Below are 12,338 nucleotides of genomic sequence, written 5' to 3'. Positions count from 1 at the left end.
TACAGAGTAAAGCTCCCTCTACACTGTCCCCATCAAACACTCCCAGGACAGGTACAGCACGGGGTTAGATACAGAGTAAAGCTCCCTCTACACTGTCCCCATCAAACACTCCCAGGACAGGGACAGCACGGGGTTAGATACAGAGTAAAGCTCCCTCTACACTGTCCCCCTATCAAACACTCCCAGGACAGGTACAGCACGGGTTAGATACAGAGTAAAGCTCCCTCTACACTGTCCCCCCATCAAACACTCCCAGGACAGGTACAGCATGGGGTTAGATACAGAGTAAAGCTCCCTCTACACTGTCCCCCCCATCAAACACTCCCAGGACAGGTACAGCACAGGGTTAGATACAGAGTAAAGCTCCCTCTACACTGTCCCCCCCATCAAACACTCCCAGGACAGGTACAGCACAGGGTTAGATACAGAGTAAAGCTCCCTCTACACTGTCCCCCCCATCAAACACTCCCAGGACAGGTACAGCACAGGGTTAGATACAGAGTAAAGCTCCCTCTACACTGTCCCCCCCATCAAACACTCCCAGGACAGGGACAGCACGGGGTTAGATACAGAGTAAAGCTCCCTCTACACTGTCTCCCCATCAAACGCTCCCAGGACAGGTACAGCACGGGGTTAGACACAGAGTAAAGCTCCCTCTACACTGTCCCCCATCAAACACTCCCAGGACAGGTACAGCACGGGGTTAGATACAGAGTAAAGCTCCCTCTACACTGTCCCCCCATCAAACACTCCCAGGACAGGTACAGCACGGGGTTAGATACAGAGTAAAGCTCCCTCTACACTGTCCCCCATCAAACGCTCCCAGGACAGGTACAGCACGGGGTTAGATACAGAGTAAAGCTCCCTCTACACTGTCCCCCCCATCAAACACTCCCAGGACAGGTACAGCACGGGGTTAGATACAGAGTAAAGCTCCCTCTACACTGTCCCCCCATCAAACACTCCCAGGACAGGTACAGCACGGGGTTAGATACAGAGTAAAGCTCCCTCTACACTGTCCCCCCCATCAAACACTCCCAGGACAGGTACAGCACAGGGTTAGATACAGAGTAAAACTCCATCTACACTGTCCCCCCCATCAAACACTCCCAGGACAGGTACAGCATGGGGTTAGATACAGAGTAAATCTCCCTCTACACTGTCCCCATCAAACACTCCCAGGACAGGTACAGCACGGGGTGAGATACAGAGTAAAGCTCCCTCTACACTGTCCCCCCCATCAAACACTCCCAGGACAGGTACAGCACGGGGTTAGATACAGAGTAAAGCTCCCTCTACACTGTCCCCCCATCAAACACTCCCAGGACAGGTACAGCACGGGGTTAGATACAGAGTAAAGCTCCCTCTACACTGTCCCCCCATCAAACACTCCCAGGACAGGTACAGCACGGGGTTAGATACAGAGTAAAGCTCCCTCTACACTGTCGCCATCAAACACTCCCAGGACAGGTACAGCACGGGGTTAGATACAGAGTAAAGCTCCCTCTACACTGTACCCCCATCAAACACTCCCAGGACAGGGACAGCATGGGGTTAGATACAGAGTAAAGCTCCCTCTACACTGTCCCCCATCAAACACTCCCAGGACAGGTACAGCACGGGGTTAGATACAGAGTAAAGTTTTCTCACTGGGTGATGTTCCGGTTGGGAATACACAGATTATTTTTGTCCTGTACCTGGTGTTATTGGGTCCCACTCTGCACAGACACTGCCAGTGTTGGTTCAGTTCCTGTCGGGCACTGTGCTGCAGTTTATCAGGTTCTTGGTCAGATGTACAGCGGCCAGTCTGCAAATCGTTTAATCTGAACTACCTGTAAAATCAGTTTTTTCCCCACAATATTATCGTTGATTAATCATTTCTTGCTCTCTGTCTCTCTGTCTCTGTCTCTCTCTCTGTCTCTGTCTGTCTCTCCAGGTATCTGTCAGTATGCAGTTGTTGCTGGGAGATCCTTGTTTTAAAGCGTGAGTACAGGCTTGGGGGTGGCGGGTGATGGTGGGGGGGGGGTGGTGGGAGAGTTTGTGGGGGTAGTGAGGCGGGGGTGGGGGATAGGGTGGGGGGACAGAGTGGGGGGTGGAATGAGGTGGGGGCGGGGGGGGGTGTGCAGGGTTGGGGGGGGGGGTGGGGACGGCGAGTACAGGGTGGGGGGTGAGGCAGGGTGAGGGCCGGGTCGGTGAGGCGGGGGTGCAGCTAACCCCCCCCACCCCCCCCCCCACCCCACCCTCTGCTGCTGTCCCGCGACCCCCTCCCTGAGCGGTTCAGTTTGACCCCTGTCTCTCCGAGCGGATTGGCCGAGCCTGTCCCCGCTCTGCCGCACTCACCCCCCCCACCCCACCACACCTCACCCCCCCCACCCATCTCACCCCCACCCACCCCCTACCCCCCCCATCTCACCCCCACCCACCCCCTACCCCCCCACCTCACCCCCATTCCCCACCCCCCAACAAAACATCTGCCGCTGACAATAATATTTGGAGAGGGGGTCACCGTCAGGGCAGAGGAAATGTGGCAGGCTGCTGCTGCACAGCAAGATCCCACGGGCAGCCACCATGTCAACAAGCCAATCACCCGACTCAATTTCTTTTGTTGTTTCGTCATTCCCCCCCTCCCCGCCCCCTCCCTCCCCCTCGGAATAGCGGATCTTTCACACCCAATCGCTCCCCTCGCTAACACCCCCTCCACCTGGGTCACACCTCAGCCCGGAGGTGGGGCCCACCGCTCTCAGGTTAAAGGGGGCCCGCCCTTTTTGTTGGGACAACACTGCCACTCGCAGGCGGAACGTGGTATTGTGCTCACGGCATCTGCCTCTGCTCTGGGACAGGGCGAGGCCGTTTCGCCCATCGTGTCTGTGCTGGGTCTGAGTGCAGTCATCGTGACGCCCGAACCCACTTCCTCTCCCCTCCCCAACCCCTGAGAGCTTGCACCCCTCAAAGGCCCAGAGAACAAGGAAAATTCCAGCACAGGAACAGGCCCTTCGGCCCCTCCAAGCCTGCACCGGCCATGCTGCCCCCGACTGAACTAAAACCCCCTACGCTTCCGGGGACCGTATCCCTCTATTCCCATCCTATTCATGGATTTGTCAAGGTGCCTCTTAAAACTCACTATCGTATCCGCTTCCACTCCCTCCCCCGGCAATGAGTTCCAGGCACCCACCCCCCTCTGTGTAAAAAATCTGCCTCGTACATCTCCTTTAAACCTTGCCCCTCACACCTTAAACCTGTGCCCCCCCGCGTAATTGACTCTTCCACCCTGGGGGAAAAAGCTTCTGACTCTCCACTCTGCCCCTCGTCATCTTGTAGACTTCTATCAGGTCTCCCCCTCAACCTTCCAGTGAGAGCAAACCAAGTTTCTCCAACCTCTCCTCATCGCTAATGCCCTCCATACCAGGGGCAACATCCTGGTAAATCTTTTCTGTAACCCTCTCCAAAGCCCCCACATCCTTCTGGTAGTGTGGGCCACCAGAATTGGACACTATTTTCCCAAAGATGTGCGGGTTAGGTGGATTGGCCGTGCTAAATTGCCCCTTAGTGTCAGGGGGACTAGCGAGGGTAAGTGATTGGGGTTGTGGTGATGGGGTCTGGGTGGGATTGTGGTCGGTGCAGGTTTGATGGGCTGAGTGGCCTCTTGTGCATTGTAGGGCTTCAATGATTTGATGAAAATAACCCCAACCTCTCCAATCTCTCCTCTTAGCCACAATTTTCTATCCCTGACCACATTCTTGTGAACCTCCCCTGAACTTGTCAAGTCATCCACTCTCTTGGAACTAAAATCCCCTCATCCCTGGAACCGTTTTGGTGAATCTCCCTCCATATCCTCTCCTGGACCCTCGCACCCTCCCAAAAGTGCCCGTTACCAGACCCGGACATCGTCCTCCAACTGGGGCCGAACCAGAACTTTCTGCAGGGTCAGGGTAACTTCACCCCTTTTATTTATCCGTGGGATAGGGGTGTCCCTAGCTGGGTCAGCATTTATTGCCCATCCCTAATTGCCCCTTGAGCTGAGTGTCTCGCTAGACCATTTCAGAGGGCAGCTGAGAGTCACCCACGTTGCTGTGTGTCTCTGGAGTCACATGTAGGCCAGACCGGGGTAAGGACGGCAGATTTCCTTCCCTAAAGGAACCAGATGGGTTTTTCCGACAATGGGGTCTCCAGTAGACCCTTAATTCCAGATTTTTTTTAAATTGAATTCAAGTTCCACCCTCTGCCGAGGTGGGATTCGAACCCGGGTCCCCCAGAACGTTGGCTGGGTTTCTGGATTAATAATCTTGCGAACAATACCACTCGGGCCATCACCTCCCCGATCCCTGGGTGCCTCGATCGACAAAGCCCAAGATTTGATGGGGTTCCCTGTTGTGAAAACTGCCAAGGGTCTTTACAAAGTGAGGGTTCAGTTGGTAACACCGCGGGTAACTTTCCGCTTTGTCCGTTCCAGTCCATCGTCCAACACCACACTCAACAACATCGTGGGCAGCAGGGATTCGCTGGAACCTGACTGTAAAGGAGACGCTGGAGAAGGCGGTGAGAGTAATCGCCCACTCAGGCCTAATTCCCTGAGACTGTCCAAGTGCAGGTCTCTCATCATGGGTTCAGGTAAGTGATTATATTGTACTCACCAGGACTGGGTGGGACAGTGGGTCAGACACTGTCCTTTCCCCCCCACTCTGGGACTGGGTGGGACAGTGAGTCAGACACTGTCCTTTCCCCCCTCTGGGACTGGGTGGGACAGTGGGTCAGACACTGTCCTTTCCCCCCCACTCTGGGACTGGGTGGGACAGTGAGTCAGACACTGTCCTTTCCCCCCCACTCTGGGACTGGGTGGGACAGTGAGTCAGACACTGTCCTTTCCCCCCCACTCTGGGACTGGGTGGGACAGTGGGTTGAAGAAATGGAGGGATTGAGGGATGGAGGGAGTGTTACCCTGAACCCAGCGCTCTAACCTCCCTCATCGAGAGGGGTCGAGGAGTCACAGCAGGAGGGGACATCCCAGATGGTTGTGTTTCAAAGGGAGGGCCCATCACCACCTTCTGCGGGGTAATGAGGGAGGGCCAACCCATGCCAATGTTACCCCCTTGACAGAGGCACTTGTGAGGGGTGTGTAATCAGGTATCCCCGTGTATTGGGGAGGTGGCAGTGCAGAAACACCCTCTTGGCGTGACGCCACTCTTGGTAAATTGCCCCAGCCAGTGGGACGCACGGCAAGATCCCCCGCGCACAGCAAGATCCCATGCGAGCCTGGCCTGGTTCTTTACTTCTTTACGTGAGATTTGTTGGTGTTGGGGGTGGAACATTGGTCAGTGCGCCAGGGTGGGTGGGGGAGGGGAGAACCTACACTGCTCTACATCCGAATAACGCCCTGTGACCCCCCCCCACCCCACCCCCCAACCCCGCACTCACCGAGAGAGGGCACCCACCTTCGCTGAAAGGTGGCACCTCGGGCAGTGCAGCACCCGTCCGGGGGTGGGGGAACCGTCCGTCGCTGCTGTGGGGTGGTCAAGTGGCCAGAGTGTGACCCTTGACCTCCTGACTCGGAGGAGAGAGTGTCCTATCGGCATCGGAAGAGGCCATTCGCCCATCGGGTCAATGCTAGCACACTCTAGAGCAATCCAGTCCGTCCCGTTCTCCCCTCGCTCTCACCCCGAGCCCCTGCATGTGTATTTTCCCCACATCGCGCGGTTAGACTTGTGGCGTGGGCTCCTTCCAGCGAGGGGTTGTGTGATCCACCGGATCGGGAAGCCCATTGCGATCCCAGGAAATAGGGGAATGGACTGGGAAGGGTCAGATCCTAACTGGGCGACGAGAACAGGATCCGGCGAGACTGACACCTCCCCGCTGCCAGCACTCCTCTTCACGCTTGTCCCCCCCCTCTGTCCCGTCAGGTATCTCCGAGGATTCGGACAGCGCGACCACCACCCCGGAGGAGTCCTCCGGCGGCGGCCGACTGACTCGCAGCTCCGTCTCCAGCTTCGGCAGCCAGTTTTCCAAAGTCTCCGGTGAGTGAACCTCGGGAACGGCCTGCCCATCGGGCTCAGCGACACGGATGGTCTTGCGATGGAGGGCGAAACGGTCTGGGAAAGGGGGGAATGGGCCGGCGGGGTTTGGGGGGGGAGGCAGCGTGGGAATGGCAGAGGGAACTGAAGAGGCCTGTAAGATTGTGAAGAGGCTTGGTAGGCCGCAGCTAGGCCTCAGGCTCTGGAAATCTCTCTCCGTCCGCCTCAGTCTCTCCTTAACCCCCTTCCCGACAATCCACAGGTGACCATCCAAACTAAAATCTCCTTATGTCCCTCAATATCCTGCTCAGGGTGAGATATTCCAGCCTCGTCGTCCCAAAGTTGGAAAATCCCGAATGAGATTAATGAATCCTTGCACGTTTCGCTCGCACCCCCCCCCCCCCCGGCGATTCCTCTGGTAGGCGAGATAGAAAATTTCCACCCTCGGAGTTTTCCCGCGTACCTGCGCAATTCCTTGTGATTTTTTTTTTCCACTCGAATTAGGAGCAGGAGTAGGCCACTTGGCCCCTCGAGCCCTGCTCCCCCCATTCAACAAGACCGCGGCAGATGTCCAAAGGTGTGCGGGTTCGGTTGATTGGCCGTGCTAAATCGTCCCCGAGTGTCCCAAGATTTTGTAGATTAGAGGGATCAGCAGGATAAATGCGTGGGATTGTGGAGATAGGGGCTGGGTGGGGTTGTAGTCGGTCTAGGCCCGATGGGCCTAATGGTCGCCTCCTACGCTGTAGGGGTTCCGAGATTCTATTCTGTGACTGTAATCTCAATCCCACATTCCCATCGAACCCACCCCCCCCCCCCCGATAACCTTTTACCCCCCCTCGTTAATCAATAACCTACCTCGCTCTGCCTCCAAAGATGTGTGGGTTGGCCTATCCTGTCAAAAGAGGGCAAGTCTAACATTTTCCCCCATTATTCTCCATCTGCCGAGGTCTTTCCCTGTTCATTGCGCTGCAGTAGCGATGTTGCTGTTGCGAGAAGGTTAGAAGGTGTGTGTGGAATTGCCCATCATTACGTGCGTGAATTTGGGAGAAACTCTTTAACCTGGAATGAGTATTGGGAATGTGGGATGTGTTTCCACAGGGAGTGGTTGGGGGGTGGTGAAGAGAGTGGATGCATAGAAGGATAAATCCACGAGGAGCGTAAGGGGGTTGGGTGTTGACCGGCGATGCGGCCGGCCTGTGTCCCCCGATGGGACTCAGTGGAAATCCTTGGGCTTTTCCAGTTAACTCGTTCACCCTCTTCCCCCACCTCCACCCCCCACCCCCAGGTTCCAGCTCCGAGCAATCTCATTGCATCAGCCTCTCCGAGCCCACCCGTAGACGCAACCTGTCATCCAGTAGCAGCGGCCTCTCCTCTGGACCCAGCAGCGCGGCGGACTTCGAGGGCGGGGCGTTCGAGAAGCCCCCTCTCCCCATCCGACGCCCCGACCGGCCCTTAAGGTGAGGGAGAAGAGGGGAGGGGGGGAGTTGTCGTACGAGGAACGGTTGAGGACTCTGGGTCTGTACTGGATGAGGGGGGGATCTTATTGAAACTTACAGGACACTGCGAGGCCTGGATAGAGTGGACATGGAGAGGACGTTCCCACTAGTGGGAAAAACTAGAACCAGAGAGGGAACAACCTGAGGTTAAAGGGACAATCCTTTAAAACAGAGATGAGGAGGAATTTCTTTTTTGACAATGAATGTTCCTTGCATTTATTTGAACAGCATTTCAGTCAAACCTAAGTGATATGTTCCTAGTTTAGTTAAAGTTCCTGGATGGTGAAATAAATAACTTGTTAATTATTCACAGAAAGTGGGGGGTCTTTCTGTTATCGCACTTCTAAATGTGAATGAAACACCGTCACAAAGACTTTGAGCAGATTACGAAGCAAGGGATTCCTCTTTGCAGGATTTGCCGTAGCTTCTCAAAAGGGAATCGACCTCTGCGATGTAATGTTGACCTCGTTGTTTGATATCAATGTCCTTGCCTATCCGTACACATTCCAGGCGGAAGACCCGGATGCCCGAGAGCTACACGTCGCGAGTGAACGACACCAGGGTTGACGCGGATGACATTGTGGATCGAATCGTACAGACCCAGGATTTCTCAGACTGCAGTGACTCCGAGGGTAGGGAAGCTTGGCAGTGGGACCCCCAGTCCCATGAGTATCTAGTCCAGTGGCCTACAGTCCTCAGAGGCCCCTCACTCCCTAGAAATATAGAATCCCTACAGTGCAGAAGGAGGGCATTCGGCCCATCGATTCTGCACCAGTGACAATCCCATCCAGGCCCTATTCCCATAACCCCATGCATTTACCTTGCTTGTCCCCCGACACTAAGGGGCAACTTATCATGGCCAATCCACCTGACCCGCACATCTTTGGAGATGTGAGAGGAAACCGGAGCACCCGGAGGAAACCCACGCAGACACGGGGAGAATGTGCAGACTCCGCACAGACAGTGACCCGAGCCGGGAACCGAACCCAGGTCCCTGGCGCTGTGAGGCAGCCGTGCTAACCCACTGTGCCAACCTGCTATCCCAAGCTGGGGGTTAAGTTTTCCTTATTCATTCATGGGACATAGGCGTTGGATTTATTACCCATCCCCAGTTGCCCCTTGGAGGGCAGTTGAGAGTCACCCACATTGCTGTGTCTCTGGAGTCACATGTAGGCCAGACCGGGTAAGGATGGCAGATTTCCTTCCCTAAAGGAACAAGCTGGGCTTTTCCAACAATCGACAACGGTTTCATGGTCATCCATAGATTCTTAATTCCATATTTTTTTAAATTGAATTTAAATTCCACCCTCTGCCGTGGTGGGATTCAAACCCGGGTCCCCAGAGCGTTAGCTGAGTTTCTGGATCACTAGCCTAGCGATAATACCACTAGGCTTCCCCTCTACATTTGAGCCACCCCCCCAACCCCCTCCGCTTGGGAAAGGCCTTTCCCTGGGGACCGATGCCCACCTTGTGCCAGTCAGTGGGGTTGGCAGGTTCCACGCTGAATTCACGGAGCCACAAGGACGGAGAAGGAGAACGTAACAACTTCTCACCCTCCTCCGCCCGCACAATCCCACCCACACCTCTCAGCATCCTGGACCCTCTGGCCTGTATTAGTGTGGGTACCGCAGAGGGCCGGGCCTGGGGAATGGGGAGCGGGGTGGTTTGGTGCAGAGTAATAGGACCCCGGATCACCCAGAAGGGGCGATTCTGGAGAGTCGCAAGGTGTAATGGGTGCCACTGATAGAGGGTGAAGTGGTAGGGGGATGTATAGGCTGGGCGATGGGGCAGTGGGCTGGGTGATGGGGCAGTGGGGCAGTGAGCTGGGCAGTGGGGCAGTGAGCTGGGCGATGGGGCAGTGAGCTGGGTGATGGGGCAGTGGGCTGGGTGTTGGGGCAGTGGGCTGGGTGGTGGGGCAGTGGGCTGGGTGATGGGGCAGTGGGCTGGGCGATGGGCAGTGGGCTGGGTGTTGGGGCAGTGGGCTGGGTGTTGGGGCAGTGGGCTGGGCGATGGGGCAGTGGGGGGGCTGGGCGATGGGGCAGTGGGCTGGGTGTTGGGGCAGTGGGCTGGGCGGTGGGGGCAGTGGGCTGGGCGGTGGGGGCAGTGGGCTGGGTGTTGGGGCAGTGGGGGGCTGGGCGATGGGGCAGTGGGCTGGGTGTTGGGGCAGTGGGCTGGGCAGTGGGCTGGGCGTTGGGGCAGTGGGCTGGGCGGTGGGGGCAGTGGGCTGGGCGATGGGGCAGTGGGGGGGCTGGGCGATGGGGCAGTGGGGGGGCTGGGCGATGGGGCAGTGGGGGGGCTGGGCGATGGGGCAGTGGGCTGGGCGATGGGGCAGTGGGGGGGCTGGGCGATGGGGCAGTGGGCTGGGCGATGGGGCAGTGGGGGGGCTGGGCGATGGGGCAGTGGGCTGGGCGTTGGGGCAGTGGGGGGGCTGGGCGTTGGGGCAGTGGGCTGGGTGATGGGGCAGTGGGCTGGGCAGTGGGCTGGGCGTTGGGTCAGTGGGCTGGGCGATGGGGCAGTGGGCTGGGTGATGGGGCAGTGGGGGGGCTGGGCAATGGGGCAGTGGGCTGGGCGTTGGGGCAGTGGGGGGGCTGGGCGTTGGGGTAGTGGGGGGCTGGGCGATGGGGCAGTGGGGGGGCTGGGTGTTGGGGCAGTGGGCTGGGGGATAGGCAGGGGGTGGGCGGTGCAGTGTGGGGGAGGGGATTGTACGATGTGGGCTGGGTTATTCTGTTTGGAGAGGTTTATCAGACGGCTGGAGTGAGTGCTGGCTCTCTGGGACGGTGTGTAAATCCTGTTTGTCACTGTTTTGTAGAGAGTGGATTGCAGCTCTACGTGGCACGAGATGGATCAACCAAAGTTGGGGGCGTTCCACTCAACAGGTACGTGGCCTGTATCTTCTCCGGGGTCTCCTCACTGCGCTGCCGAGTCTGGTCTCCAGTTATAGATCGCACCGGGGACCCGGTCACCTCCAGACGGGCAGAACTGCCAGTTATCAAATAATAAATGTATCCAGCCAGAAAATTATCCATCCCTTCCCCTTTCTCTGTCCTTCCCCCTCTCTGACCCACCCTCCCTCTTCCTCACTCTCTCTTACTCTCCCTCCCTCCCTCCCTCATTCTGCCTCTCTCGCTCCCTTTCTTTCTCACTTACTCTCGTTCTCTGTCTCTCTGGTGCTCTCTCTCTCTCGCGCTCACTCTCACTCTCACATCGTTAGGGGATGCTGTGTTATTCCCCTCCGCCACCACCCCCCGTACACACTCCTGACACTCAGCCTGCTCTCCTCGCCTCCCTCGATCCCCCACCTTTGCTGAATTCTCAGTGCTGGGAAGATCAAGATCATCGGCATCAACCCCGTTACAAACACAAATCCCCAGCCGGCAACCCCGCTGCCCTCCCTGCCCACGGGGCCACACGACCCCCGGGTGGGGGGGGGGTGCTGTGGGTGCGGTGGGGGGAGAGGGTTCAGGCTGAGCTGAGCTACTGACCCCCCCCCATTGACAGGACGCCCGATCCCTGGCATTGACCTCGGGTGACGGTGGACGGGATCCCCGCGCTGACGGGACGTGGCCCTGTTCTGGCTGGAGAGCCTGAGTTGAGGTTGGCATTCCCGCCTTGTGCCAATGTGTGTGGGGGGGGGGGGTGCCCTCCCCCCCCCGAGGACGGGGCTGGGCCAACCATACGGAGACCAGAGTTCCCCAAACCGCCAGCATCTCCCCTTCCGGCGTTTGGAAAAGTATTTGGGGTGCGGGCAGCGCTGACCAGTCCAGCATTTATTGCCCGTCTCCTCCTGCCCCTCGAGAGGGTGGGTGGGTGGGTGGGTGAGACGCCTTCTCGAACCCGCTGCAGCCCCTGAGGTGTAGGTCCACCCACAGCGCGGTGAGGGAGCGGCCAATACGCTTCCAAGTCGGGACGGTGAGCGACTGGGAGGGGGACCTCCAGATGGAGTGTCCCTAGGAACCCCTACAGTGGAGAGAGAGGCCATTTGGCCCATCGTGTCTGCCCCAACCCCCACCCCACCTAGGCCCGCCCCCCCCCCCCCCCCCCATATCCCTACATATTTTACCCACTAATCCCTCTAACCTACACACCTCAGGGGCAATTTTTAGCCTGGCCAATCTACGTATCTGGTGCTCTTTTCCTTGACAGTTGGGGTCTGACCTTGTCCAGTGTTGACGGTGACCTGGGATGGTGATGTCCGGCACTCCGGTGTTCCTGACGGTGAGAGTCCGGCCCTCTCTCCCCTCACCGCGCCTCTTTCTCTTCTCACCACCTCTCTCTCTCTGTTTGTCCCCCGCAGGCGATCAGCGAGCGATTACAAGCCGGTGGTGATCGGGAGTCACTGAGGGCCCCGCGCCGGCGCTGGGTAGGGCTGTGCCCTCGGCGACGGAGCCTTCCCGCCGGACGGGGTTGGCCGGACAGAGGAGGAGGAGGAGGAGGAGGACCTGGATGACCGCCATGCAGGACGGAGTGCATCGCACACATTGGGAGCGGAGGGGAGGGGGGGGGTCCAGCCCCTCCGGCCTTCCCCCTGGGTTGGTGGGGGGGGGGAGGGAGATCTGAGGGTTGGATTCATATCAAGCCTACACCCCACGCACCCCCTCCTCTCCCCCTCCCCCCCCCCCCCAAATCCATCACATTTCTTGTTGGCAGCATGTGTGACTGGGCTGTCCACGATTCTCACCGCCAACCCCCCCCCGCCACCCCCACCCCCACCCCCTCCCCCTCACCAAACCTGATTTCAGCCGGTTCGCTGAACAGATGTGACCCGCCTGCTGTCCACTTCAAGGGGGAGTGTGCAAGAACGTGTGTGAGCGAGCAAGAGTGTGCAAGAACGTGTGAG

The 12,338-nt window shown here is 58.0% G+C and overlaps 1 pseudogene across 1 annotated transcript in view; it reads left to right on the top strand.

Moving 5' to 3' along the window:
* The window catches only part of LOC145337265 (early estrogen-induced gene 1 protein-like), a 35,950-nt pseudogene extending 23,971 nt beyond the window's left edge, over positions 1-11,979 (top strand). Inside the window, exons 5-11 of the transcript XR_013885333.1 lie at positions 1,937-1,983; positions 4,451-4,608; positions 5,895-6,008; positions 7,291-7,462; positions 8,012-8,133; positions 10,311-10,377; positions 11,796-11,979. The product of XR_013885333.1 is annotated as an early estrogen-induced gene 1 protein-like (transcript). The remainder of the gene's footprint in view (positions 1-1,936; positions 1,984-4,450; positions 4,609-5,894; positions 6,009-7,290; positions 7,463-8,011; positions 8,134-10,310; positions 10,378-11,795) is intronic.
* Positions 11,980-12,338: the final 359 nt, after the last annotated feature.

Source organism: Carcharhinus amblyrhynchos, unplaced genomic scaffold, assembly GCF_965287045.1.
Source record: "Carcharhinus amblyrhynchos unplaced genomic scaffold, sCarAmb.v2.hapA scaffold_45, whole genome shotgun sequence".
Taxonomy (NCBI): domain Eukaryota; kingdom Metazoa; phylum Chordata; class Chondrichthyes; order Carcharhiniformes; family Carcharhinidae; genus Carcharhinus; species Carcharhinus amblyrhynchos.
Note: the sequence above shows the minus strand (reverse complement) of the source record. Positions and strands in the feature narration are given on the sequence as shown.